Raw genomic sequence first — 27,004 nt, 5'->3', positions numbered from 1 at the left:
TGAGCTCAGAGGAAGGGAGAAGCTGTCCCCGCTTCGGGGTGCAGGCAGACCTGGGCCCTGGCCCTGGGCCTCCCAATGACATGCTGTGTGTCCTTTGACATGCCCCTGTGCTTCTCTGAGCCTCAGCTTCCTCATCTAGAAGATGGGGATGGGACTTCCCAGTCATGGTTGCTTGAGATCATCAGATGCAAGGGTAGAGCCACTTCCCGGTGAGACCACTAGGCAAGGATAGGGCCATTGCCACATCCAGGCCCCAAGCGTTTATCCCGGGCAGGGGCACGGTCAATATCATTCCCGGTGAGACCACTGGGAAATGAAGCATGTGCATGGGTGGCCTTGCCTCCAGGTGGGAGGCCTCTGCCCTGCCACACCTGTGCCTCAGCCCTCCAGGTGCCCACCCTGAGGCCCACCCACATCGGCCCACAAGCCAGCTCACCCGGTAGAAGGACATGGCTTTCTCCCGCTCCCAGGCCTTGTTGAAGAAGATGTCTCCAGCTGCCTCAAACGGCTCCTGCCCCAGGTTGGAGTCGCCTGTGTACAGGACCACATTCTGTGCCACCTGAAAGGAGCAGAAGTTCCCTCAAGACCCACACCTGGTGAGGTGGCCACACCCACCTTCGCCAGCCTCCTTCCTCTCACACACTGCAGGTACACCTGAGCATTTTTCAGACCTGTGAATTAGGGCTGCCCCACCACTGGCATGAGGACAATGAACTGATGCACTTGAGTGCCAGGAGGTGACTGAGCAGCTGCAGCCCAGGAGCCCGACACCTGTGAATCCTACCACCAGGGATAGCCTTAGCCCACACCCCCCCCTGCACTCAAACAGTCTCTGTGGCCCCCAGATTGCTGGGAGCCCATCCCCTGGTTCCTTTCTGTGTTGCCACATCCCTGCCGCAGCTCAGGGCCACACATCAACAGTGTTTGTGGGTGGGCCTGGTCCCCTCTTGGCCATGAGCTCTTGATCCTTCTCCTCAGCTCAAGGAGGTATACAGCAGGTGCTCAATAATGAAAGCTTCACCAGGCTCGTGGGCTTCACAATTTGTTCCAGATCACACTGTGTTTGGGAAAGCCTCTGAAAACAGCTGCTATGATAGATTCATTTTGTAAGGAGATGTGCCACGTTTCGCTTGGAGCACGTTCTTCTGTGTGTTAACTGAGTGGTCACATTCTTTGAGCATGAGCTGTATACCAGCAGGTGCTAGGCACTGTGAGGGGCCACGCCTCTGCCCTCAGGGAGAAGATGCTGGCCACTGGGGGAGGATGTGAGGGAACCAGTTGGAGGGAGGGAAAAGGCACACAACAGGTGCTCAGCAGTGGCTTAGGTATGAGTGGATGGATGGATGAATGGATGAGCAGATGTATAGACACATGGATGTATGGATGGGTGTGTGGACAGATGAATGCTTGGATGGATGGATGGATGGTTGGATGGATGGATGGACATATTAATGATGGATGGATGATGGACAGATGGATGGGTGATGGATGGATGGATAAGTGGGTGGATGGAGAGATGGACAGATGGATGGATGGATGAACTGATGGAAGGATGAACTGATGAATGGATGGATGATGGAAGGATGGATGGATGTATGAATGGATAAATGGATAGATGGATGAATGATGGATGGATGGAAAGATGAACAGGAGGTGAGTGGATGGATGATGGAAGGGTGGATGGATGATGGATGGATGGATATATGGATGAATGGATGAATGGATAAATGGATGGATGCATGAATGATGGATGGAAGGATGGAAGGATGAACAGGTGAATGGATGGATGATAGATGGATGGGTGATGGATGGATGGATGAATGGATAGATGGATGATGGATGGATAGAAGGATGAACAGGTGAATAGATGGTTGGTGGAAAGATGGATGGATAGACAGGTGAATGGATGGATCATAAAAGGATGGATGGATGAATGCACGGATGGATGATGGATGGAAGGATGAACAGATGAATGGATGGATGATGGAAGGATGGATGAATGGATAAACAGATGGATAGATGAACGATGGATGGATGGGAGGATGAACAGGAGGTGAGTGGATGGATGATGGGAGGATGGATGGATGATAGACGGATGGATATATGGATGGATGGATGAAGGACGGATGGATGGAAGGATGGACAGGTGAATGGATGGATGATGGAAGGATGGATGAATGAATGGATGGACAGACGAAGAGGTGGATGGATGGTGGCTGAATGGATGGATGATAAAAGGATGGATGGATGATGGATGGATGAATGGATGGACGATGGATGGATGAATGGAAGGATGAATAGGTGAATGGATGGATGATGGATGGATGGAAGGATGAGGAGGCGAGTGGATGAATGATGGAAGGATGGATGGATGATGGATGAATGGATGATGGATGCATGGAAGAATGAACAGGTGAATGGATGGATGATGAAAGGATGGATGGAAGAATGGATGGAAGGATGGATGAACAGGTGAATGGATGGATGGATGGGTGAATGGATGGATGATGAATGAATGGATGGATGGATGGATGGATGGACAGGTGAATGGCAGGATGAGGAGGCGAGTGGATGAATGATGGAAGGATGGATGGATGATGATGAATGGATGATGGATGCATGGAAGAATAAACAGGTGAATGGATGGATGATGAAAGGATGGATGGAAGAATGGGTGGAGGGATGGATGAACAGCTGAATGGATGAACAGGTGAATGGATGGACGGGTGAATGGATGGATGATGAATGAATGGATGGGTGGATGGACAGGTGAATGGATGGATCATGGATGGATGGAAGATGGATGGATAGAAGGATGAACAGCTGAATGGCTGGATAATGGAAAGATGGATGGATGGATGGACAAACTGGTGAATGGATGGATGAAGAGGTGACCAGATGAATGACGGATGGATGGATGGATGATGGATGGATAGAAGGATGAACAGTTGGATGGATGATGGAAAGATAGATGGAAGGATAGATGGATGGACGAACAGGTGAATGGATGGATGGATAGATGGATGGAAGGATGGATGGAAAGATGGATGGATGGACGGAGGGATGGATGGATGATGGATGGATGGGTGGAAAGATGAACAGGTGAATGGATGGATGATGGATGGATGGATCGATGGAAGGACCCACAGGTGTATGGGAAGATGATGGAAGAATGGATGGATGGATGAATGGATAATGGATGGATGGATAGATGGATGGAAGGATGAACAGGTAAGCAGATAGATGATGGAAGGATGAATGGATGGGTGGATGGACAGGTGAATGGATGGATAGACAGGTGAATAGATGGAAGATAAAAGAATGGATGAATGATGGATGGATGAAAGGACAGATGGATGGATGATGGATGGATGGATGATGGATAGATGGATGGAAGGAAGAACAGGTAAATAGATGATGGAAGGATGAACGGATGGATGGATGGACAGAGTGAACAGCACAAGGGCCCTCCTGCATCCCTTGCCACTCACCTGGATGTACAGGTCCACCAGCTCGCTCTGCCACAGGATGTAGTAGATCTTCCCTGCTTGCAGCCAGGCATGCGCCTCCTCTTTCTTCTGGAGGTGAATGAACATCCCCAGACTTTGTTTGGTGTAGTCCAGAGTGGATCTGTAGGCCCTGGAATCAGACACAGGTGTCAGAACAAGGGCTCTCATCCTCCTGGAACCAGTCTGCCTCCTCCCGTGGGTCTGGTGACAGATGAATCTGGAATGTGGGGACTGGGAACGGCCCTCTTGTGTGTACAGTGTTCTGCCCTTCCCAGGCTGCTGGGAGGGCCAGAGTGAACACACACGGCATGGAAAAGATGAAGGACATCCTTCTGAGGGAATCGAGCATCATGCTGCCCTGTGGCAGGAGGAGTGTGCTAGTCCATCTCCCCTGCCTCCCAGACATGGCCTGTGTCTTCTCCAGACGCACCAGGAGACATTAGTATTCAGAGGCTATCTAGGCCGATGGTTCTCAAGGTGTGCAGGCATCACAGTCACTCGGAGGCCTGTCTGTATAGCTTGCTGGCCCTGCCTCCAGAGCTTCTGGCTCCACAGACCTGGGGCAGGACCTAGAACTCCTACTTGCCACAAGCTCCTAGGTGATATAGATGCTGTTCTGCTGGTCCAGGGACTACACTTTGAGAAGCATGGCTCTAGCACACTGGCCCATTTTCCTTCTGTGAACCTCGAGGCCAAGACTGGAGCCAGTCTCCCGGTCCCCATGGAATCTCATTCCTTCCCTGCTCTCAGTAAGTCCGGCACTCGAGGTGCTGTGACTGCAGCAATGTCACCGGGAGCTGTGTGTGGGGTGGCCAGGGCCATGGTTACCCCACCAGGTCAGGATGCTCGGGGGAAGCCAAGTGGGCCACCTATGGGATGTGAGACCTTGAAGCCCTGCCCCAGGGAAGCAGGTGACACAATTGGCTCTTTCTTCTGTGGGAGAGAAGCCACAGGTGGCTGCTATGGTCACATTTAAGGGGACAGATGAAGGCCAGGAGTGAAGACTCGGGGTAGACAGAGGTCAGATGACAAAAGCCACCATAGTAGGAAGAACAGCCCAGAGTGCACGTACTGCCTCTGCTGGGGTTGAGATGACCTTTGACCCAACAAGGGAGGCTCAAACTGGGACTCACGGGCCAGCAGCAGCCCTGGGACGACCCGAGACCCACCAGCTCAAAGCATCTGATGCCAAGGAACCAAATAATCCAAAGGAAAGGGGCTGATGGGGCCCTGGGCCAGCTTCCCTGTGCCCCCTCCCTGCCCCCCCAAGCTTCCCTGTGTCCCCCTCCCTTCCCTGCCCCCCAACCCCTTTGCCCCCCTCCACACCCCCACCATGGCAAAGCCAGTCCTCACCGCTCGGTGCCCAGGGACAGGTACAGCTGACTGATGGTCTCCAGGAACTGCCCCCTCATGCACCTTGTCGGTCACCTTGCGGGCCAGGCACAGCTGGAACTCATGGTAGATGACACACTGGGCCTCACTGGGCATGACGACACTGTAGAAGTAGCGCAGCCACTGGACGGCCCGCAGCTGGCTTGGGCAGAAGACAAAATGGAAGATGTCAGCCTCCCAGCATCGAAGCGAGGCTGGCTGGGCTCGGAGGCCCCTGTGCTGTGCTTGTCTCTTTCACACCTCTGTGAACCTGGGCCCCATAGGCGGGGAGCCTGAGCATAGACAGGCCATGTACCTTTACAAGGGCAGACACCGAGCACACCGTGACATGGGCACAGCTTGGTGCAGATGCTCATGGTAGAGGCCGGCCTTCTTTACAATTCCCAGGGCCAAGGTCCTGGCCAGGCTCAGCCCCTGCACCAGGCCATCTATTTCTGCTTCACAAAGCCCCTCTGGCGAGGACCAGGGCCGCCTTCAGCCTGAGCTGATGAGGCCAGGGGCACAAGTAGCCCCTGTCGCAGATGGAACCCTGAGAGAGCAAAGCCAAGTGTCATGTCTGCCACACTCGGCATCATGTTGGGGGAATGGGGTTCAAAGCCAGGCCCTGGTGTTCCCACACATGCTTCTCTCATGCAACCAGGCTCCAAACGCACAGGCTCACTGGCCTCTCCCAAAGCCACGGTGCTAGGAACAGTGGAAAGCTTCTGATTTTCTAGTGTCAGAAACATTCCGAAGATTAACACCGGAAACCAGATACACTGAATGGACATCTGTCACACACGCCCCCCAACGACAGCTGAATACAGTCCTCACGAAACTGCAAATCAAGAGTGAAGGAAACGTGGGAAATTCAAAAATATGTGGAAATTACACACTCCTAAACAACCAGTGAGTCAAAGAAGAGACCATCAGGGAAACTGAAAACTAATTTGAGAATAATGTAAACAAATGCACAGCCCAGGCCAGCATGGTGGCTCATGCCTGTCATCCCAGCACTGTGGGAGGCTGAAGCGGGAGGATCGCTTGAGTCCAGGAGTTTGAGATCAGCCTGGGAAAAATGGTGAAACCTTGTCTCTATAAAAAAAATACAAAAATTAGCCGGGTGTGCACATCTGTAATCCCATCTACTCAGGAAGGTGAGGCATGAGAATGGCTTGAACCTGGGTAGAAGTTGCAGTGAGCCAAGATTGCACCACTGCATCCCAGCCTGGGCAATGGAGCAAAACCTAAAAAAAAAAAAAAAAAAAAGGCACAGCATATCAAAAACTCCAAGATGCAGCTAAGGCAGTGCTGAAAGGGAAATTTATAACTGTAAATGTCTACATTCAAAGAAAGAAGAAAAATCTCAAATCAAAAACCTAACCTTCCACCTTGAGAAACTAAAAAATGAACTAAACCCAAAGTGAATAAAAGGAAGAAAATAATAAACGTGAGAGTGGAAATGGGAAGTAAAAATACAGGGAATGGAAAAACAAAAGAGACAGTCAACAGAACCAAAAGTGGGTTTTTTGAAAATAATAAAATTGACAAATCGTTCACCAGACTGACCAAGAAAAGAAAGATGGGACACAAATGACTCAAATCAGAGACTGAGCACCATGGCTCACGCCTGTCATCCCAGCGCTTTGTGAGGCCGATGTGAAAGGATCGCTGAGGCCAGCATTCAAGACCAGCCTGCGGGAACATGATGAGACCCCATCTCTAATAAAAATAAATAAATAAAAAATTAAAAACCCAAGTTTCTAAAGTCAGAAATGAAAGAGGAAACATTATTGCCGACCTGACAAATAAAAGGATTACATGAAAACACTACAAACAATTGTACACCAAAAAATCAGACCATCTAGACACAACAGCCAAACTCCTAGAAGGACACAAACTACCGAAAGTGTCTCAAAAATGACCCCAAGTAAGCATGTGGGGTATCAACCCCACCCTCGGTCTCCTCGACCGTTCAGCGCAGGGTGGGGAGACAGGAAAGCATGATCTCTATCCCTGGCCTGCATTTCCAGTCTGAAACCCCCAGCAGCCTGGGGAGGGCCTCATAGGAGGAGGTGCCACAGGGTATTGTGCCAGGAGCCACCGGAGGCTGCAGTGGGGGCTGGGGCGCTGGGCTCCTGGAGGGTCTCCTTCCAGTCAGAGAATGCCCCTGGGGAAGAAGCCTGGGTATGAACCCCCCCCCCTCCTTGGGCAGATGTGTGGGACCAGGGCCCCTTCACACGGTCCTTTCCAAAATCTCATCCCTCCTAGGGACAGGAGTGAGTGCCAGGCCTGTGCTGGGAAATGGGCAGGTTTGGTCACAGCCCCTGGAGCTCTGGTCCAGGCCACAGGAGGCACCTCCGAATGGTCTCACTGTGCCATGACAAAGCGCTGCAAGGCAGAGAGGACTCAACAGTATCCCTTGTCTCAGCCATTTCCCTGGACTCAACTTCCTCATCTATTCTCTGCGGCCTAGATTTCGGACAGCCCTGCCCACCTAATGTCCGTTTACTGCTCAGTGTGCAGTGACTGTTCGATAGCACTCCATGGCTCCCTAGTGCTCTTAGGGAAAAGGCCAAGGCACAGCCTGAGGCCCCAGACCCTGCTTAGCTCTCCAGAAGAGCTTCTCACCATCCAGCACCCAACCCACCCACTCCCAACTCTGCACCTCCCTGTATGAGCCCTGCTCACTCACCCCCACTCACACCCCACTCATCCCCGCTCACACTCCCGCTTACTCACCCCCGCTCATACCCCACTCATCCCCACTCACACTCCTGCTCACTCACCCCCATCACACCCCGGCTCACTCACCCCCACTCATCCCCGCTCACACTCCCGCTCACTCACCCCCATCACACCCCCGCTCACTCACCACCATTCACTCACTCCCGCTCACTCACCCCCACTCACTCACCCCTGGGCTTTCACACAGGCTACACCACCAGCCCCTCCCCCACCACCAGCCCCTCATCCACACCTGTTACTTGACTAAATCCTCTCAACCCTCTGGTACCAGACTAAAGAGGCTTCCCTAACCCGGGGCCAAGTGCTGCCCCGCCATCATGTCACTCACCCTTTTGTGGTTTCTTTGGCCTGAAGCTCACGTTCCGATGCTCAGCACCTGCTTCCCGAGGACTCCACAAGCTCCATTTGTGGGTGGGGCCTGGCACACTCTGCACGAGCTGCTTTTGCATGAACTGCTCTGTGGCTTTGGGCAATCACCCGCCCCTGTGTCCTCTGTGAAGTGGGATGACAGGTGCGCAGGGCTGCCGAGATACCAAGCAGATAACACAGGCACAAGAACTGGCGTTCAAGGCCTGGCTCATGGAGGGGCCCCAAGTCCCAGCTCAGCAGAGCCTGCCTTGATCCCAGGGTTATGGCCAGGGATTCCCAGAACGCAGGACTTTCCGTGCTCAAGGCAGGATGGTCCCTGAGCAAACCCGAAAGAGCTGGCTGCCCCAGTAGGGCACAGAGGGCCTGGCCCTGCATGGGAACGGCCTGTCTCCAGGGCGCTTGCCAACATCTGCTGCTGGCCATGACTCAGCACTTTCGATGGTGAAAAACCACCACTTGTTTCCAAATCACAAACCCCCGGTGCGCCCTGACCCGAGTGGCCCCAGAAGACGCACAGGAGGAACTAGGGCACTCACTCCACGTGGTCCATCTCCACGGCTACCAGAAGGGCCCACTCACAGTAGCCCTTGCCTGCTGGGCCGGGCCCTGGCAGGTGCAGAGGTGACCCAGCTGCAGGAGTACGTGGGTGAAGTCCCGGCCACACTCCCCACAGGGAAGCCTCGAGAACAGATGCACGGCCTCCAGGAGGTAGTGCTGGGCCAGCCTGCTGGCACCCACGTGCAGGCACAGGGTCCTGAAGTTGGCCAGCACCACTGCCTGGTTCCTCTGCTGGCCCAGGTCCCAAACCACCCATAGGGCGCGGTAGTAGCCCTCGGCTGCCTGCCTCGTCCCGCCCGTCCTCTTCAGAGCCACGGCCACCATGTTGGCAATCACACCTTCCTGGTCCTCGCTGGCCACCACTGCATCCTGGACAGACTGCAGGATGTCCAAGGCCACCCGGCTCTGCCCATGAAGTACGTGCAGCCAGGCCAGGGCCACCAGGGTGTCCACGATGGCACAAACTCTGGCAACAGCACTGGCTTCCACTGCCTGCGTCATGAAGGTGATGGCCGGCCGTGGTAGCCATGGTGGCTGTACGGCTGGGCCAGGCTGGCGTGGAGAAGGCCACGCAGAGCCTGGCCTGTGCCCAGGATTAGGGAGGCCAGCACTCCCCTGAGGTAGTGGGAAGTCTGGGTGGGGAGGTTGTGGGGCTGGAGGGCTATTGGAGAACCAGGTTGACTCTCCTCAGCGAGCTGGCCAGTGAGTCCTGTGTCCTCAATGAGGCCACCTTGACACAGCTTAGCACCAGGTGGGGCAGGCACTTGCGGCTGTAGATGTCAGCCAGGAGCAGGGAGCAGTCTGAGAGCCAAGCAGCATCTGGGGCTCCCGAGTCCCTGTGCAAAAGCAACCGCTGCTCTGGGAAGGACAGGGCCTCCTCGGGCTGCTTGAGGTGCACGTGGTGCCTGGCCAGCAGGAAGCAGGCCCGGGCCTCGGCCTGCAGGCTCTGGCCACCCACCGCCCACTGCAGCACCAGCTGCAGGAGCTCCCCGTCCGCCTCGGTGCTGCAGATGTGGCCGGGCGTCCCCAGGAGCAGGGCCATGGCTTTGGGAACCACCTGTGTAAAGTTCTTCCGGTTCTGCTTCCGGTAATGCTGGTCAGGTTGGCGTACACAGCCACCACCTGGAACAGGTCCCCGAAGCTGCCGTCCAGGGTCCCCAGTGTTTCCTCAAAGTACACCTGGGCCTGGGACAGCTTGAGCCTCCTGCAGCACAGCCGCCCCAGGAGGAAGCAGAGCCTGGCCAGGGCCATGAGGAGGCCAGCTTTCTTGGCTGCCCCTCGGGCCTGTGCCAGGCGCCCAGTCTGCTCCTCCTCGTTGCTAAAGCTGCAGAACATGCCGCTCAGCCATGGCAGCGCCACATCGTACAGGCCACAGAAGCTGGCCTTGTATCCGGAGGTGTTCAAGAACAGCAGCCGTGAGCTCACGGCCTCTGGATCTTCCAAGTCGTCTTCAGCTTCCAAGCAGAAGGAGGGATCCTCGGGGTCCTGCAAGCTCACGTTGCTGGATGCCGCACAGAGACCCCAGGACGCTGGCTCCTGGGCGCAGCCTGGGCAGGCCTTGCATTGTTCCAGAACATTCCTCACCTTCGGAAGGGTCTCCTGTGGCTCCAGGCCCAGGCAAGGTGGAGGTATTTCTGCAAGTCACAAAAATACCTAGACAGATTAGAGTCCAGCAGTGAGTCCTTGGTCCACTGGGGGCAGGGTCCCCGCATCCCCATCCTCTGTGTTCCTGGTACAGCTTGCCATGAGCCCTTGAGAATTATATGCAATGCAAACCCGGGGCCTGGAGCACGTAGGAACTCCAGCGCTATGGGGACAGAGAGAACACGCAGGCCCGTGGCCCGACTCTCCTACGAAATCATCCTCCTGTCCTGCTTTGTTGCCCACTTGATAGCATGGATTGAGGAGACTATGTCAGCTCAGTGATCCCTCAGAGATGCCTTTCCCTTTAGAAAGAATCAAAGCCTTCTAACTGGACCCATGTGTATGCAGCACCACAACTACAAATGTCACTTCTGTCAGCATATGGGCCCCCGGTGGGGTACAGGAATCCATGAAATCCTCAACAGCCAATCAGAGCTATTGATCAGCTCAAAAGCTGCTATGCAAAATTGGTAAAGCCACCGACGGCACAGGACAGGGATGTTGTACCCATGTACCCAGCTCCGTGCAGGGAAATGGACCATCCCTGCAGGAAGGATGGGAAAGCTTCCAGGCCCCTGTGGCCACCTTCACCTTGGATGGTCTGAAAACCTGAAGCCCACAGTTCCTAAAGGGTTCACAAAGGCCAGACTGCTCAAGCAGTCCACTGGCACCTGCTGTCTTTGGTGGATTCCTAGCCAAAGCCCCCTCCCAGAGGTGAGCAAATGAACGCATTTCCTGTTGGAAAACCTGGGATGAAAGGAGGCATTACAGGGAAGGAAAAAACTAGATTTAAACAGACTTTCTTTTTCAAGCTCACATGTAAAAACTATTTTCAATACAAACTGTCTCCTTATTCATCTGTAAAGCCTTGGAATTAAAAAATAAATAAATACGATTTAGAGGCAAATGTCTGACTTGACTTCACTAGATTAGCTAAGAAATCTCCCCCACCCAGCAGAGGCACAGAGCCCCTCCCAGCCACCACCCTGGCCTCTGGGGCAGCTGGAGAGCCACGTGCCTTTGCTCCAGGGACTTTGGCAGAGGGTGGAACCACCCCCTCCCCGAGGCTAAACCTACAACAGCCTTCCCTTCCCCATTGGCTTCCTGGGCCTCCTCTGGGACCTTGTGCCTGCATCCCAAATGTACTGGGATGGATCCCATTCCCAGGGAACTTCCAAGGCCCTTGGGGCGTCCACATCACCAGGCTGTCCACATGTGGACCCTGTGTGAGGGGAAGAGACAGAGCCCTAGAGGGGAGATGGGAGGGCCTCCCTGAATCAGCCCCTCAGGAAAGGGCAGACCCTTCAGGGACCTCAGTTGAGGCCCCTGCAACCTAAGGCTCTGAATTCTGCTACCCGCTGAGGGCAGTGTGGCCTCCCATCTCTGAGGCAGAGCACAGGGTGAACTGCAGCTTCTCCAGGTCATGAGAAAGGAACCCACAGCTCCATGTGGGCCCCAGCAGTGGAAAGGATGTCCCATCTCGGTCGGGGACCAGGCGGGCCAGCATGTTCATTGGAAGAAGTGTGGGACCCCACAGCCTCCAGTGTCAGAGTAGACGAGAGGGTCAGGCCCACCTCAGTCAACGTCCCCCAAGACCCCAGCCCACAGCACAGAGGGGTGACAGCCGCATCCAATGCCCACTGTACTCAGCTCTGTCACCTCCCCCGGCGTTACCCCAAGGCCCGGCTCATAACCAGAGGAAGCCTGAGCCACCTGCAAAACGCACCTTGTTCCTGCGGCTGCTCAGTCTCAGCTTCCTCTACTGAGTCTGGCAAGGGAGAAAAGAGAAGCAATCAACACCCCCAGCCAGCACCTCTGGTCCCATGTCAGGTTGAGCTGGGTGTCGGTGTTGCAGGGTGAGAGCATTGCAGGGTGCAGGGGTTGAAAGTAGTATCATCCTCTTCCCTCCTGGACCATGGGAACAACATCACTGGGGAGTGGACACTTTCTGCGATATTGGGAGTAACATCATCTTCTGTGCCTTGGAATATTAAGGACAATATCATGGGGGGGCGTGTACATCTTCTGCAATATTGGAATAATATTATCTCCTCTCCCCCTGCATACTAGGAAAGATATCACAGAGTGGGTGTTCACCTCCTGCGATATGGGGATTAATACCATCTTCTCCCCTTCCGGATATCAGGAAGAGTATCACACGGGGGTGTACAGTGTCTGTGATACTGGGAGTAATATCGACCTCTCAGCCTTGGAATATGAAGAAGAATATCACAGGGTGGATGTACACCCCCTGCCATATTGGGAGTAATATCAGCCTCTCCTCTCCATGGATATCAGGAACAATATCCCAGGCTGGATGTACGCCTCCTGCTCTACGGGGAGTCATATCATCCTCTCCCTTCCAGGATATTAATAACAATATCACAGGGCGGGTGAACACAGCCTGCGATACTGGAATTATTATCATCCTCTCCCCCTCCGGATACTAGGAACCATATCACAGAAGAGCTGTACCCTCTCTGCGATATTGGGAGTATTATCATAGGCTTCTTCCATGAATATTAGGAGCAATATCACCGGGTGGCTGTCCATTCATTGCTAAGTTGGGAGTCATGTCATACTCTACCCCCTGGATATTAGGATCAGTGTCACAGCGTGAGTGTACACCTACTGCAATATTAAAACTAAGATCATGTCCTCTGTCCCTGGATATTAGGAATGACATCACAGGTAGGTGTACACCCCCTGCGGTATTAGCAGCAATAATATGATTAATTAGTAAACATAAATGATCGATTTTAATAATTATCAGGCCAGTCTCGAACTCTTGACCTCAGGTGATCTGCCTGTCTCAGCCTCCCAAAGTGCTGGAATTACAGGCGTGAGCCACCGTGTCGGGCCAACACTTCTTGACATCTCTTTTTGGGCCTCAAATTTCGCATGCCCCAAACGCACTTTTCATTCTCCCTGCTATAACCCACGCCTCCCATAATCTTCCCCATCCCAATAACAGCATCTCTAGTCTCCCAGTTACTCAGGCCAAAATCCTTGACATCATCCTTAAAACTTCTTTTTCTCTCTCTTGTCATCCAACCCATTTAAACTCTCCTTTCAAAATATATGCCAGACCTAACCACTTCTCACCTTCCTCATCATTTCCAACCAGGTCCAGCCCTCATCATAGCGCTCTGGGTTACTGCAAAAGCCTCCCAATCGCCAGGCACGGTGGCTCATGCCTGTAATCCCAAGCACTTTGGTAGGCCAAGGCAGGTGGATCATCAGACGTCAGGAGTTCAAGACCAGCCTGGCCAAGGTGGTAAAACCCCTCTACTAAAAATACAAAAAATTAGCCGAGCATGGTGGTGGGTGCCTGTAATCCCAGCTATTCGGGAGGCTGAAGCAGGAGAATCACTTGAACTCAGAAGGCAGAGGTTAGAGTGAGAAAAGATCATGCCATTGCACTGCAGTCTGGGTGACAAGAGCGAAACTCTATCTCAGAAGGTTAAAAAAAAAAGTGTGCAAACCCACCTCTCTCCCTCCGCCTTTCACCCTGCCCTGCATTCTACCTTCCACTCTCAAACATTTCAGAAAAAAAAAAAAAATTATATCTACAGAGAGAGAAAAAGAAAGTACAAATGGGGTGACATGTTTGGGGAACCTGAGGGAAGACCATACGGGAATTCTCTGTACTATTTTTGCAACTTTTCCGTAAGTCTGGATTATTTCGAATTCAAGAGTTAAACAAAGGAGAAAAAAAAAAAAAACTATCTCCCTTTGTGAATCCATCCTGTCTTTCCCCTGGCAAATTAAGGACGCTCTCAACTAAGCACATCTATTTTTTCATGAACCCTAAAAGAACCTTTGCCTAGTTTTGACTTTCTGTGCTTGGCAGAAGTGTGTGTGTGTGTATTTCATATATATGTGTGTGTGTATATATATGTGTGTGTGTGTGTGTGTGTGTATATATAGAGAGGGAGAAATATATGTGTGTATATATATAAATATATATTGTATATTTGCAATGGTAATATATATATATGTGTGTGTGTGTGGTGTGTGTGTGTGTGTGTGTACATATATTACATACCCCATAGCCTGTCCTTAACCAGTTCTAAACTTAGTGGGAAAAATACATACCTAAGCAGAGAATTTCAAAATAATATGATGAATATTTTGATACAGGAATGTGTTACTATGGAACACGCTGCTAAGACACAAAACCTCCTAGATGGGACAATGAATGAATGAAGTTTTGCACCTATAGGCGCCCCCGCTGATATCCCCACAAACGTTTATAGTTATATGCATTTGCTTCCCCCAGGACCCCTGTTTCATAAGGGGTAGTCCTAGAGCCTAGCAAGTCCCTACTACAGCTGGCACACATATGCCATTCAAGAAAGAGTGGCGGAGTGAATGACGAGTTAAGAACCATTTGTCAGCCAGTGCTCAGTAACACAACATGCACTGGTATGCAAATTATATTTTTGTTGAAAGCAAGGGCAGGATCACAAATAATCCTTCCAGAGAAAGCAAACCTCAAAAGCTTCTTTACCTACTAAAGCACATTATAAGAAGCTCCCCTTATATAAAAGAAAACCTCCTCATTCGTTATCAATGGCATGTAAACCTAATAAGCCTTCACCTCTGATGACATCTCTTCCATCCCCAGGGCTAGATAAAGGAGGTTCTGGAAACCCTGGTAGATGTGAAGGGGACTCCCAGCTCTGACAGTCTTGAACCCTACGGGCGCGGAGGTCACACAGCAGGAGAACAACCGAGGGAAGCATCATCAGGCTTCGAATATGTTTGAACCAGAGACAGCAAATAGGCTTCAAACAACTGAAGATACCAGAGATTCATGGTGGCCACCTGAGGGGTTGTGCTCTTAAAACACAAAAATTAAAATTAAAATTAAAAAATTAAAAAAGGAAGGGGTCAAGAATCCATCAGGTCTGACTGAGACGTGTATCAGTGACTAACACCCCATATGGCAAAAGTACTCTGGTGTGCTTTGGGTACTCACAGCTTCAGCAGTATTCAAAGGTGTGTGCTTCCCTAAGACTAAGCCACGGAAATAGCCCCAGCAACACTGCCAGGAGAAATGTCTAACATGGATTTGGCTAGAAATACAGTTGTCTTTAACAAATTAACACTGAATAAATCCGGACTTATTAGAGCCTGCGAGAATGACATTCTCAATGATAACAGTTATCACTACAATCTCCAAACATCTGCGATCCTGCAAGGAGGAACTGTGACAGCGCAGGCCACGTGTCCAGAATGCTTCCCAGACTCCCTGTTACAGAATAAAAGAAATGAAAGCCCCCTAAGAATGTCTTCACTCACATTGAGCCAGTTGTTCCTTTGTGTGCATCTCTGTGCTAAAATGGCCATTCTTCCCCACAGCCTGAAGTCATATGCTCAAATAAATGGGACTCACATGAAGCCAGAAACGTGCAGATGCGAGGAAACCAACACAAACGAAATGGGCTGGAGAGTGTGGCCAGGAGGATGGTACTTCCCAGGAAGCAATTACTTCATCTCTGCCCATGAAGCAGGCAGTTGTCACTGTGCCCCAGGCCCACACCAGCCACTCTAAGTAGGTTCTTACCAAACTACCTCCAACAATCAACATAAATACACCACACAATTGGCTTCTGAAAGGACACCTTGCAACCAACAAGAAACTGTAAGCACAACTTTGAAAAACTGTGCAACTAAAAACCTTGGAAAGGGATAGGCCGGGCGCGGTGGCTAAAGCCTGTAATCCCAGCACTTTGGGAGGCCGAGACGGGCGGATCACGAGGTCAGGAGATTGAGACCATCCTGACTAACACGGTGAAACCCCGTCTCTACTAAAAATACAAAAAAACTAGCCGGGCGAGGTGGCTGGCGCCTGTAGTCCCAGCTACTCGGGAGGCTGAGGCAGGAGAATGGCGTGAACCCGGGAGGCGGAGCTTGCAGTGAGCTGAGATCCGGCCACTGCACTCCAGCCTGGGTGACAGAGCGAGACTCCGTCTCAAAAAAAAAAAAAAAAAAAAGAAAGGGATAAATACTGCCACATTTTGACTCAAATACTGTTAGGTGGTAGCACCGCAATAATTCACTGAAACAAAAGAATAAATGAGGAATACGTTTGTATAGGAATCAGAGGAAGCATGACTAATCATTTAAATAAATAGGTCAAGAAACTGCTAGGTTCAAATGCTACCGTGAGACACTGTCAGGGCCTTAGGCAAATTCACTTCTATCGGTCCTGTTTCTAGGTTCATCAAAAACCAGCTTAGGACTAGGGAATCTGTTGCTTCCCAAAGCCTTCCTTCTGTGATTCCAGCCCAGATTTTAGGACTGCTCTCCCACTTGGTATATGAAAGCACTTTCTACGTATAATAGCAAGAGTACATTTCTGTGTTGAATGCGGTTTGGGACCTACTCTATGAGGAAGAATATCATCATGTAACTTTAAGCATGATGATAAGGTGCACTCTAGATAAGGATAACACATAAAATGTGGCCATACGCCTGTGTGTGCCTGGCAGGCAGATGGGGAAGTCTCATTTAATGAAGCCGGGGTGCGTGTTGCACCTTAACATCCTCAGTCCACGTCAAGTTCACAACGTCCTTCTGACATCAAACCACAGGTATCACATACTTTTCCAAACTTTCTACCCAAGATTAAAATATGCAGAGCACGGTGATAAAGACACCTCCATCCCCAGCATGTTGGCTCTCGTTCTGTAGAATTACATACTTGAGGTGTAAAATGATCACCAGGCTGCAGCGGCAAGCAAGACTGGGCTCCGAGGGGACAGCAGGCCCTGCAGCAGCCACCACTCCTGTTGCCACAGTCTGATGCAGCTGCAGAGAAGCTGTGGCTGAGGCCATTCACTTTGTGAGAGAGCCACACAGGAGGGAAAAGGTAGGGAAGGTAGGGAAGAGGGCAATGTCGGCCTCTGAGCCCAATCCAAGCCATCCCATCCCCTGTGACTTACAGTTATATGCCCAGATGGCCAGAAGTAGCTGAAGAATCACAAAAGAAGTGCAAATGCGCTGTCCCACCTTAACTGAAGACATTCCACCACAAAAGAAGTGAAAATGGCCAGTCCTTGCTTTAAGCAATGATATTATCTTGTGAAATTCCTTTTCCTGGCTCATCCTGGCCCAAAAAGCTCCACCACTGAACTTCTTGTGACCCCCCACTCCGGCCCACCAGAGAACAACCCCCCTTTGACTATAATTTTCCTTTACCTACCCAAATCCTATAAAATGGCCCCATCCTTATCTCCCTTTGCTGACTCTCTTTTCAGACTCTGCCTGCCTGCACCCAGGTGATTAAAAAGCTTTATTGCTGGCCGGGCGCGGTGGCTCAAGCCTGTAATCAAAGCGCTTTGGGAGACCGAGACGGGCGGATCACGAGGTCAGGAGATCAAGACCATCCTGGCTAACACGGTGAAACCCCGTCTCTACTAAAAATACAAAAAAAACTAGCCGGGCGAGGTGGCAGGCGCCTGTAGTCCCAGCTACTCCGGAGGCTGAGGCAGGAGAATGGCGAAAACCCGGGAGGCGGAGCTTGCAGTGAGCTGAGATCTGGCCACTGCACTCCAGTCCTGGCGACAGAGCGAGACTCCACCTCAAAAAAAAAAAAAAAAAAAAAAAAGCTTTATTGCTGACACAAAGTCTGTTTGGTTGTCTCTTCACAGGGATGCACATGACAGGCAGGTGCAGAGCCAGGGAAGGACCTGTGATGAGAACAGAAAGGAATGCACCTCCCTGTACACACACTCGGATTTTATGACAATGTGCGCAGGGGGCTGAACTGCATGCCTGAGAACATTCCTCCAAGTTCTTCTGCTGATTTTCTAGATATTGGTGTAAAATCTGAACTCAGACAAAATGTTTTTAAATCGTTTCAATCAACATCTTTGTCTAGTGCTCAGCATCATGTCTACATGATCATCTAGAAAACCAACTTCTGTTCTAAGGCTCACATCTTCCTATAAAGTCCCAGGGGTTTTACAAGGGAATGCACCTCTCATTCGCATCAAGAACACACACAATTACCATTAAAGACATGCCTAATTTGCTGACATCATTTTTTAAACACCCAGAATTGTTTTTTTTTTTTTTTTTTGAGGCGGAGTCTTGCTCTGTCGCCCAGGCTGGAGTGCAGTGGCCGGATCTCAGCTCACTGCAAGCTCCGTCTCCCAGGTTCCCGCCATTCTCCTGCCTCAGCCTCCCAAGTAGCTGGGACTACAGGCGCCCGCCACCTCGCCCGGCTAGTTTTTTGTATATTTAGTAGAGACGGGGTTTCACTGTGTTCGCCAGGATGGTCTCGATCTCCTGACCTTGTGATCCGCCCGTCTCGGCCTCCCAAAGTGCTGGGATTACAGGCTTGAGCCACCGCGCCCAGCCGAACACCCAGATTTGAAATACAATAGAGAAGACAACTTTTTGATAGCTCTGCTTTCCCACTGCGAACTGCGGGTGGAGAAAATAACCTACCATGATTTCTAACCAGCCAACAACCTGTCTTCCCTGGCTGCAGTAGGAGCAATCTTTCTGAGCTCAGGATGAAAAAGATCCCAGCTGTTTAGGGGACAGATGGTCATCAGTTCTCAGCGGGCTTCCCGGGTCCCAAATCCCCATGTGAAATGTGAGAGTAAAAAGCTATCAATGACTAAGCATCTGAACGCTTATCCCACCTCGCCATCTGCTTCTCCTTCCATGCAAATTTAAAATTAATAAGCCTGCTATTAAAGAACAGAGTTGGTGCAGCATCTGTGTTCCTAAAATTATGGATAATTACCAGCCCATAATGGCTTCCAATCAGATTTGAGTGGTCCCTTAGACAGGAAGCTAAAGTGCCTCAGCCCTAAACTGAGAAGAAAAGAGAAACTGGAGTGCTCTAGGTTTGATTTTTTCCCCCTTGTTCTAAGGTTGCTGTTCCTGAATCTACTTCTACTGTCTTGTTTACAAAATGTATGAGAAACAGGGACGTTGAAAGACATGTTAGAAATGGCCACTTTTTCTAGGTACAAACTTTGTGAACATGATTTTCAGCTGCTGGGTTTTTTCTCCACAAACTGTGAGCCTGGAGTACATTTTCTCCCTCGTGGTTACACATTCAGAGTCAGGGAAGGTGGCTTTCGCAGTAAATAGGGGAGTGCAGTGAGAAGTGACCAGACACTGAGAAGGGCAGACAGGGAATCTTACCTCGGTGGCCTGTGGCACTCCTGGGCCTTGGCCTTTACTTTTCTATCTGTACAAGGGATCTAAAGGCGTGATTCTAGGCCACAACAGCTATTCATACAGACATACGCAAACATCACATGCCTATGTGAAAAGCGGTGACACTTGGCTGAGTTCCTGAAGAAGTTATCTTGTATCATTTCTACTCAAGTACTCCACCTCCTTCCAGACAAGTATCTGAGGATGATGGGCTATCCCACAGCAATGTGTGTAACCTCTCCTGCTTATGATCCCTGTTCACATAGCATTTTCCAAGAGCATTGGTGTGAAGTGACAGAAGAAAAAAGAATAAGGTTCTTTCAGCCCATTCATTCATTTATTCATTCATTCAACAAATATTGACTAACTATCTACGTGCCAGGCACTGGTGATATAACAGGGAACATATATTTTTGTAGTTAGAGACAGACAACCAAAAAGTATGTTAAAGAGTGATCAATGCTGTAGAGGAAAATACACCAGGAAACAGGAAAGAAGAATACTCCTAGCCACCCTACACTGGGGTGACGCTAGTGTTACAAAATGGAAACAGCGGCCGGGTGCTGTGGCTCACACCTGTAATCTCAGCTCTTTGGGAGACTAAGGCAGGCAGATCACCTGAGTTCAGGAATTCACGGCGAAACGCTGTCTCTACTAAAAACATAAAAATTAGCTGGACGTGGTGGCATATGCCTGTAATCCCAGTTACTCAGGAAGTTGAGGCACAAGAATCCCTTGAACCTGGGAGGCAGAGGTTGGAGTGAACCGAGATCATGCCACTGCACTGCAGCCTGAGTGACAGAGCAAGACTTTGTCTCAAAAAATAAAAATAAAAATAAAATGTAAATAGAGAATAAGATACCAAAAGAAAGAACACGAAGGATTAATTGTAACAAAAGCCTTTGTAAGCTGATACTTTCCTTCCTGGATCATTGTCCCTTACAAATGGGAAAAAAGGGCAGGTAGGGGGTAGCAGCAAAATGATGTTTTAAGATGGCTTCGGGTTTCAGATGTCTGACAGCCATACTCATGTACTTCAAGGAAAAAGCTCTAGTTCTATAAGCCATCTGAGCTATGGTTTAATGTCTTTTTTTTTTTTTTTTGAGAGTTTTTAAAATACAGGAAAACGTGTGTGTTCATTTGGCTGCTCTGTGCTCGCACACGTGCAAACTGTGCTAACAGGGTTTTCCATGTTTTGCTGAATTATTTGCCAGCTTGCCATAAACAGGCTTCCACGTCTTAATTGTCTATAAAGAGCACAAACACCCAAAAATGCAAATCAAGACAAGCTGTCCCTTCAACTGCTGCTGCCATGATGACAGTGAGTGAAAATTGGCCAAATCAGTACGCGGAGACTGAAGCTGTCTGGCAGAGAGCACAGGGTCGACTGCTTTTCCCATAGCATTTAAAGAAACAAGCAGAAACGGCTCTCCGCACAGGACAGACATGTCCTTTGTTCTTTGAATAAATACTGTCAATGTCCAAAATACTTTCTCCATCACACTATCTATATGGAATTCAAGTTCCTTCCAATACCATGAGTAACGTCAGTGATAGACTATGTTTAGCCATAATGACCCATTAGCATTCTTTTTCCTCTAAAATGTTGAAATAATAACATTGAGTGCACACTCACGATGTGCCAGGCTCTGAGTTTGATCTCGTTTGGTTCTGGTTGAAATCCTGTAAGATCAGTACCATATCTCTCATTTTTCATAGATGAGGAAACTAAGGCAGAGAAAGGCTAAGTAAGTTGTCCATGGTCACAGGTTATTTAGGAACTTTTCTCCAAACTTTCAAAAGTTAACTACTGCCACTATTACAAATGGGTTTTTGTTTGTTTGTTTTTGTGTTTTTTGAGACAAGGTCTTGCTCTGACCAGGCTGGAGTGCAGTGGCGTGATGATGGTTCACTGCAGGATCAACTTCCCGGGCTCAAGTGATCCTTGCACCTCAGCCTCTCCAGTAGCTGGGATTACAGGCATGAGCCACCACACCTGGCTAATTTTTTAATTTTTATTTTTTCTAGGGATGGGGTTTCACCATGTTGCCCAGACTGATTCCAAACTCTGGGCTCAAGAGATCCTCCCAGGTCAGCCTCCCAAAGTCCTGGGATTACAGGTGTAAGCCACTGTGCACAGCCCTACAAAGGTGACTTATACAAAGTCAGAGCAGTGAGCAGGAAGAGAACAGAGGATTCAGCGAGTGTCCAGGCTGTTGCAACACCATATCCCTCCTCCATACTGTAATATGTCTACACACACCAAGCTCCTAGACGTTGAAGGCAGGCCAGCTCAGAGACGGAACAGCAGTAAAGAAAGAGAAGCTGCAGACATGCATCTTGATTTCAGCTCGAGCGTGCCTCTCTGCCCTGCAGCTGCACAGGCAGAAACCAGGGCCGTGAGTCTGAGGCAGTGTGTTTGGTTCCTGGCAGGTCATCTTTTGAGAGACCATCCCATACAATTAGTGTTACACTTCTCAAAAAGGAAGCGTGACTTTTATAGAAAAATCAGTTACATTTGGGAGAAAGGTCTAATAAAAACACAAAAGGATAATACATTCATACAACAAATTAAATTCATCTGCCACCAACTGAAATCCCAAAGCCCTCTAGGCACACAGCTGCTTTTCTGAGCTGAAATTCAACTCCAGTTGAGAAACAGGTCCACTTTTCCAAAAAGATATCTTTTTCACATGACTTAAATAAAAATTCCTTTCCCTCACTTGTCATTCTCCAGATTTAATGGCTCTGCTGGCCTTCCTCTCATTTAGGCCATGAGCACTGACTGCATGTCTGCTATGGGGGGGACTCCAAGGGAGGCACCCTAGGGAACACAGATGACCGCAGCACAGCGACACCCTCAAGGAGCACACACAGGGAAGGCAAGATGATACAATCGCAGCCTTCACACAGAAAAGAACTTGGCAACCATAGCCCGTCCCATTTCTAGAAAACAACGATGCTGAGTCAGTAACATTTACGAAACAGCCTGCAGTGTGGAGGCAGGCATGAGGGGGCTCCATGCCGGGATGAGCACCTTCAGAAGGGGCATGCAAACAACGTGGAGGCAGGAGACGCCCCCACGCACAAGGGCCAGCCTAGGGGCCTGCAGAAATGCCCATGCATCTGGGAGGAGGGAGAGAGAACAAGATACTTAAATGCTCCAAAATGAATAGAAGCCTCCCAAGAACCTCCCCCGAAATGGGGCAGGGATTTACAAAAGATCAAACCGAGCATGTGCAGTTACCTGAACATAGCGCCACCAGAGTGAGCTATTCCAGGAAGAAACAGGGTCCCTAGAAACCTGAGCCTCTACTCCCAGCTCTGCGACTCATTCACCCTAAGACCTTGGTGAAGGCTCTTAGCTTCTGTGAGCCACAAGAGAATCACGGGAAAACAGAAGATATGAAAACTGCTGTGCCTTTTTCACAGAACTGCTGAGGGAATAAAATCAGATAATGGATTTTAAAATTCTCTGTGAATTACGAAGCAAAATACAAACGTATGAAATCATTCTTACCATTAATAACAGCACTGTAAAATTAAGAGCAGAGTTAAGACCACAGCATTTTCCACACCCTTACTCCTGAGAGAAATAGTGAGTCCAGCCGATGTATTTGGGCAACCCCAGTATCTAGGCTTCGAGAGCCTCAAACAGCTCGTGAACTCTGACGGTATCACTCCAGCCCATGCTCATTAAGTTCTCCAAGACAGCCAACTGACAGAAAATACTACACCTTTTTCAGCTGGGCTAAAAGTCCTCCAAGCTCACAGCACAGCTAAACAATGAAGAAGAGGTTTTCTGCCACTAGACTCAAAAGCTGGCTTTTGTAGATTCCCATAGAAAGAACATTCAAGGCCGGGTGTGGCGGCTCACGCCTGTAATCCCAGCACTTTGGGAAGCTGAGGCAGGAGGATCACCTGAGGTCAGAAGTTCAAGAAGAGCCTGGCCAATATGGCGAAGCCCCGTCTGTACTAAAAATACAAAAATTAGCTCGGCATCCTGGCGGGCACCTGTAATCCCAGCCACTCGGGAGGCTGAGGCAGGAAAATCACTTGAACTCATGAGGCCGAGGTTGCATTGAGCTGAGATCATGCCACTGCACTCCAGCCTGGGAAACAAAAGCGAAATTCCATCTCAAAGAAAAAAAAAAGAAGAAAGAGCATTCTTTTGTTGATGTTAAATTTCCTGTGCTTAACACAGAGAAATCATACAACACTGAAATCCTGAAAAACATATCACAAAAAGCATTTAGTGACTAAAAAGACATTCAATATAACCTGTAACAATGAGTTCCCCTCCTCTTTCCAGCCAGCTCCACTAATGCTGTGACCCTTAACAATGCTTTCACTAAAACAGAGGAAAATTAAGAGGACCGCTTACCCCACTCAGCTGACAGCTAAACCAGTCCTTCTCCCCGGGCTCACTAAAGATGACCTTTACCCAAAACCAGGCTGCAACAACCCTGTAACTGTTGACTAACAATTTCAAGATTCCCATATTCTTTATTCACTCCTAAGGAAGATGAACTGAAGCCAGGTGTCTCCAAGTCAGAACTAACAGAGGCCTTAAACATCAGATAGCCCATCCCCTTCTTTGACAACCGGGAGATCTAAAGCTGAGCTTATGGAAGAAAACAGCCTGTTTAGTAATAAAGCGAAAACCAAAGCCTAATCACCTAACCTCTGGTCCAGAACTCCTGCAACAATCCAGCACCTGTATAGGATGAGTCTCCCTAACCAGAAACTCCAAAATCCACAACTTTTTGAGTGCTGACGTGACGCTCAATGAAATGTCCATTGGAGCAGCTCAGATTCTGGATTTTTGAATTCAGGATGCTCAACCAGCAAGTATAATACAAATATTCAAAAATCCAAAAATGTAAAAAAATCTGAGACACTTCTGGTTCCCAGAAGTTTGGATGAGGGATATTCAACCTGCATATATTTTTCCTCTAATGAAGGAAATTAAAATCGAGGCCGGAGCAAAGTCATTCAATCTATACTAAAGTCATTCAATAGTTTAATTAGGACCCATTTAAAGTTAAGTGCTACCCACAGATATTTAAAAGGATGAACACATACATGCCTATAATCCCAGAATTTTGGAAAGCCGAGGCGGGAGGATCACCTGATATCAGGAGTTCAAGACCAGCCCGGCCAGCATGGTGAAACTCCATCTCTACTAAAAATGCAAAAATTAGCCGGGCATGGTGGTGCACACCTGTTATCCCAGCTACTCAGGAGGCTGAGGCACAAGAATTGCTTCAACCTGGGCGGAGCACGTTGCAGTGAGCTGAGATCACACCACTGTACTCCAGCCTGGACCACAGAGCAGGACTCTGTCACAAAAAAAAAAAAAAGAAAAAAGAAAATTAATTTAAATTGTGTTTTCAAATGGAGCCCATGTTCCCAGAACACAAGCCTTGCTCTATGCTCCAAGGGCACACAGGGTGGCCCTTTATCTTAATACTCACCATATTCCATGGCAGCCATTGGCACGTGTCTGTCCATTGCACTAAACTTCCTGCACATGAGGCAGGAATCATATATTATTACCTTTCTGTTCCCAATGTCTGGCCTAGAAGACACTCAGTAAATGATTACTGAACGAAGTCAGTTACTAAGACATGTTAAACTTGTATTAAGAAAATTGATTTAATAAGTTTGCCAATGCAGCATTCATACCACACAGCTTCAATCTCAACCCACGTATTTATCTTGTGTTCTGCTAGATGATCACCTACTCACATTCAGGAGGCATCTAGTATGTGCTAGGCATTACTAATTGCTGGGGACCTGGCAGTGACAAAACAACATTCCTTGTTCAAAGAGAAGTTCTAGTATAAAGAAGAATAGAAGGAACAGGCTAGATTGATGAGAGAGCTAAGAAAAGGACAGGGTGCCATGGGAAGCACCTGGTCTTGTCTGGATGGTACATAGTTAACGAAGTCTGAGTGCTTCATATAGCACAAGATCATCTCCTCCAAAGAAGCGAATGAAGCTTTGATTCCCCAGTCCCAGAAGTCACCACAAAAGTGCATACAGCCACATGCTTAGTGTAGGAAGTGAAACCAAACAAAGCTCCAACTTCCAGAGGCAACGGTCCAATAATGAAATCCTCTGACTACGTTCAATTGAAATTCAAGGTATTCAAGAGGCCAATATTTAAGTGATAAATTAACCAAACACTTAAAGCTAAAGTAGTCTTTGGTTCAAGGGGTAAGGGTATAGTACCTTTTACAAATTTATTTACTCTTCATATTTACATTTAAATATGATGATGAGGTGTAATAATAACCTTACTGAGTAGTTGCTATGTGTTAGGCACCAAACTAAGCACTTTACACACACATTTGCACGATCCTGTGAGATGATAATGACCCCTTGTCATCCCATTTCATAGATGAAAGTCAGGTTTATATAAGCTTAAAAACTTGCCCCAAATGACACAGCTAGTTAGCAAAACCCAGGCAGCCTGACTCCATAGGCCTTGCTTAAAGAAGTAATATTTATAAATGGTTCAGCACAGAGGTGATACAAACAAGAGTTCAATAGATGCCTCAAGAGTACTTCATACCCAAAATCGTTTCCTGCCAATCAAACTAGACTTACTCTGGTTCTGCATAACCAACTGTCAAATTATTGTTCCATGAAGAAACGGTGGAATGGGTAGAGATCAGAATAGAGTGAATAACTGGTAAATATACTTCATGGCAGGTAGTAACAGGATGTGGCATTTGGCTATTTCCACATTTGTTTGCATAACATTTTTTTCACAGTTGTAAAGCACAAGAACCATTCTAAGCTGGTGAAAGCATAGGGTACATCTATGATCCAGGCCTCCAATTCACTGTGGATGAGTGGTTCTCAACCTTTATGGTATATCTGAACCACCTGGGGGTTTTTAACAGCACTATAGCTGCCCAGGCTCTATTCTTGCAGATTCTATATCAACTGGTCTGGAGTAAGCACGCATGCTTTTTTCACAGCCCCCCAGATGCAGCTAGGTTTGCAAACCCCTGTCAAAGATGCTCTCACACTTCCGCTCAGTTCAACACACACTCACTCAGATTCTAAGCACTACGAATCGGGCTAAGTTAACAAGTTAGGCTCCACTCCCCAATAATATTGGCAAAGAAACCAATATCAGACATTTATTCCAGTCCAAACCAAATAAATTGCCAGGTGAAAAAAATGCCCTGGCATAGTTTGCGATACAAAACAACTTCCTGTATCTTCCCGGTCAGTAGCCTAGAGACTGACTCTGAGCCATGAGAATTCAGAACCAGGGGAAAATGCCAGTCTGAGGCATCTGCCACACTCCTAGGACACCCCCAAATGTGCCCAGCTACATTTCACATCCACTGTCCTAACAGGTGTCGAAATAGGGAAGAGCAGTGCAAAACAGAAAACAGTCTGCTGGGCATTAAAAGCCTGGGGAATTCCAGTCCTAGCCCTGCTACCAATCGGTCTGGTCACTTCTCTCTGGTCCTGGTGTGGCCAACAGTTACGCGAGAGGGTGAGGTATAAAAACACAGATGTCAGGCAAGCTCCAACATCCAAAATACATAGAAATTAAAAAGCATTAAGGTGATATCAAGGAATGTATGCCA

General features: G+C 49.0%; 1 pseudogene; it reads right to left on the bottom strand.

Annotated features, from left to right (window-relative positions):
• Window positions 1–1,037: 1,037 nt before the first annotated feature.
• Window positions 1,038–26,203, bottom strand: LOC117085633 (annotated as a pseudogene).
• Between the last annotated feature and the right edge of the window lie 801 nt (window positions 26,204–27,004).

Source organism: Trachypithecus francoisi, unplaced genomic scaffold (genome assembly GCF_009764315.1).
Source record: "Trachypithecus francoisi isolate TF-2019V2 unplaced genomic scaffold, Tfra_2.0 Contig00571, whole genome shotgun sequence".
NCBI classification, from domain to species: domain Eukaryota; kingdom Metazoa; phylum Chordata; class Mammalia; order Primates; family Cercopithecidae; genus Trachypithecus; species Trachypithecus francoisi.
The sequence above is the reverse complement of the archived record's forward strand: the minus strand, read 5'-3'. Positions and strand labels throughout refer to the sequence as shown.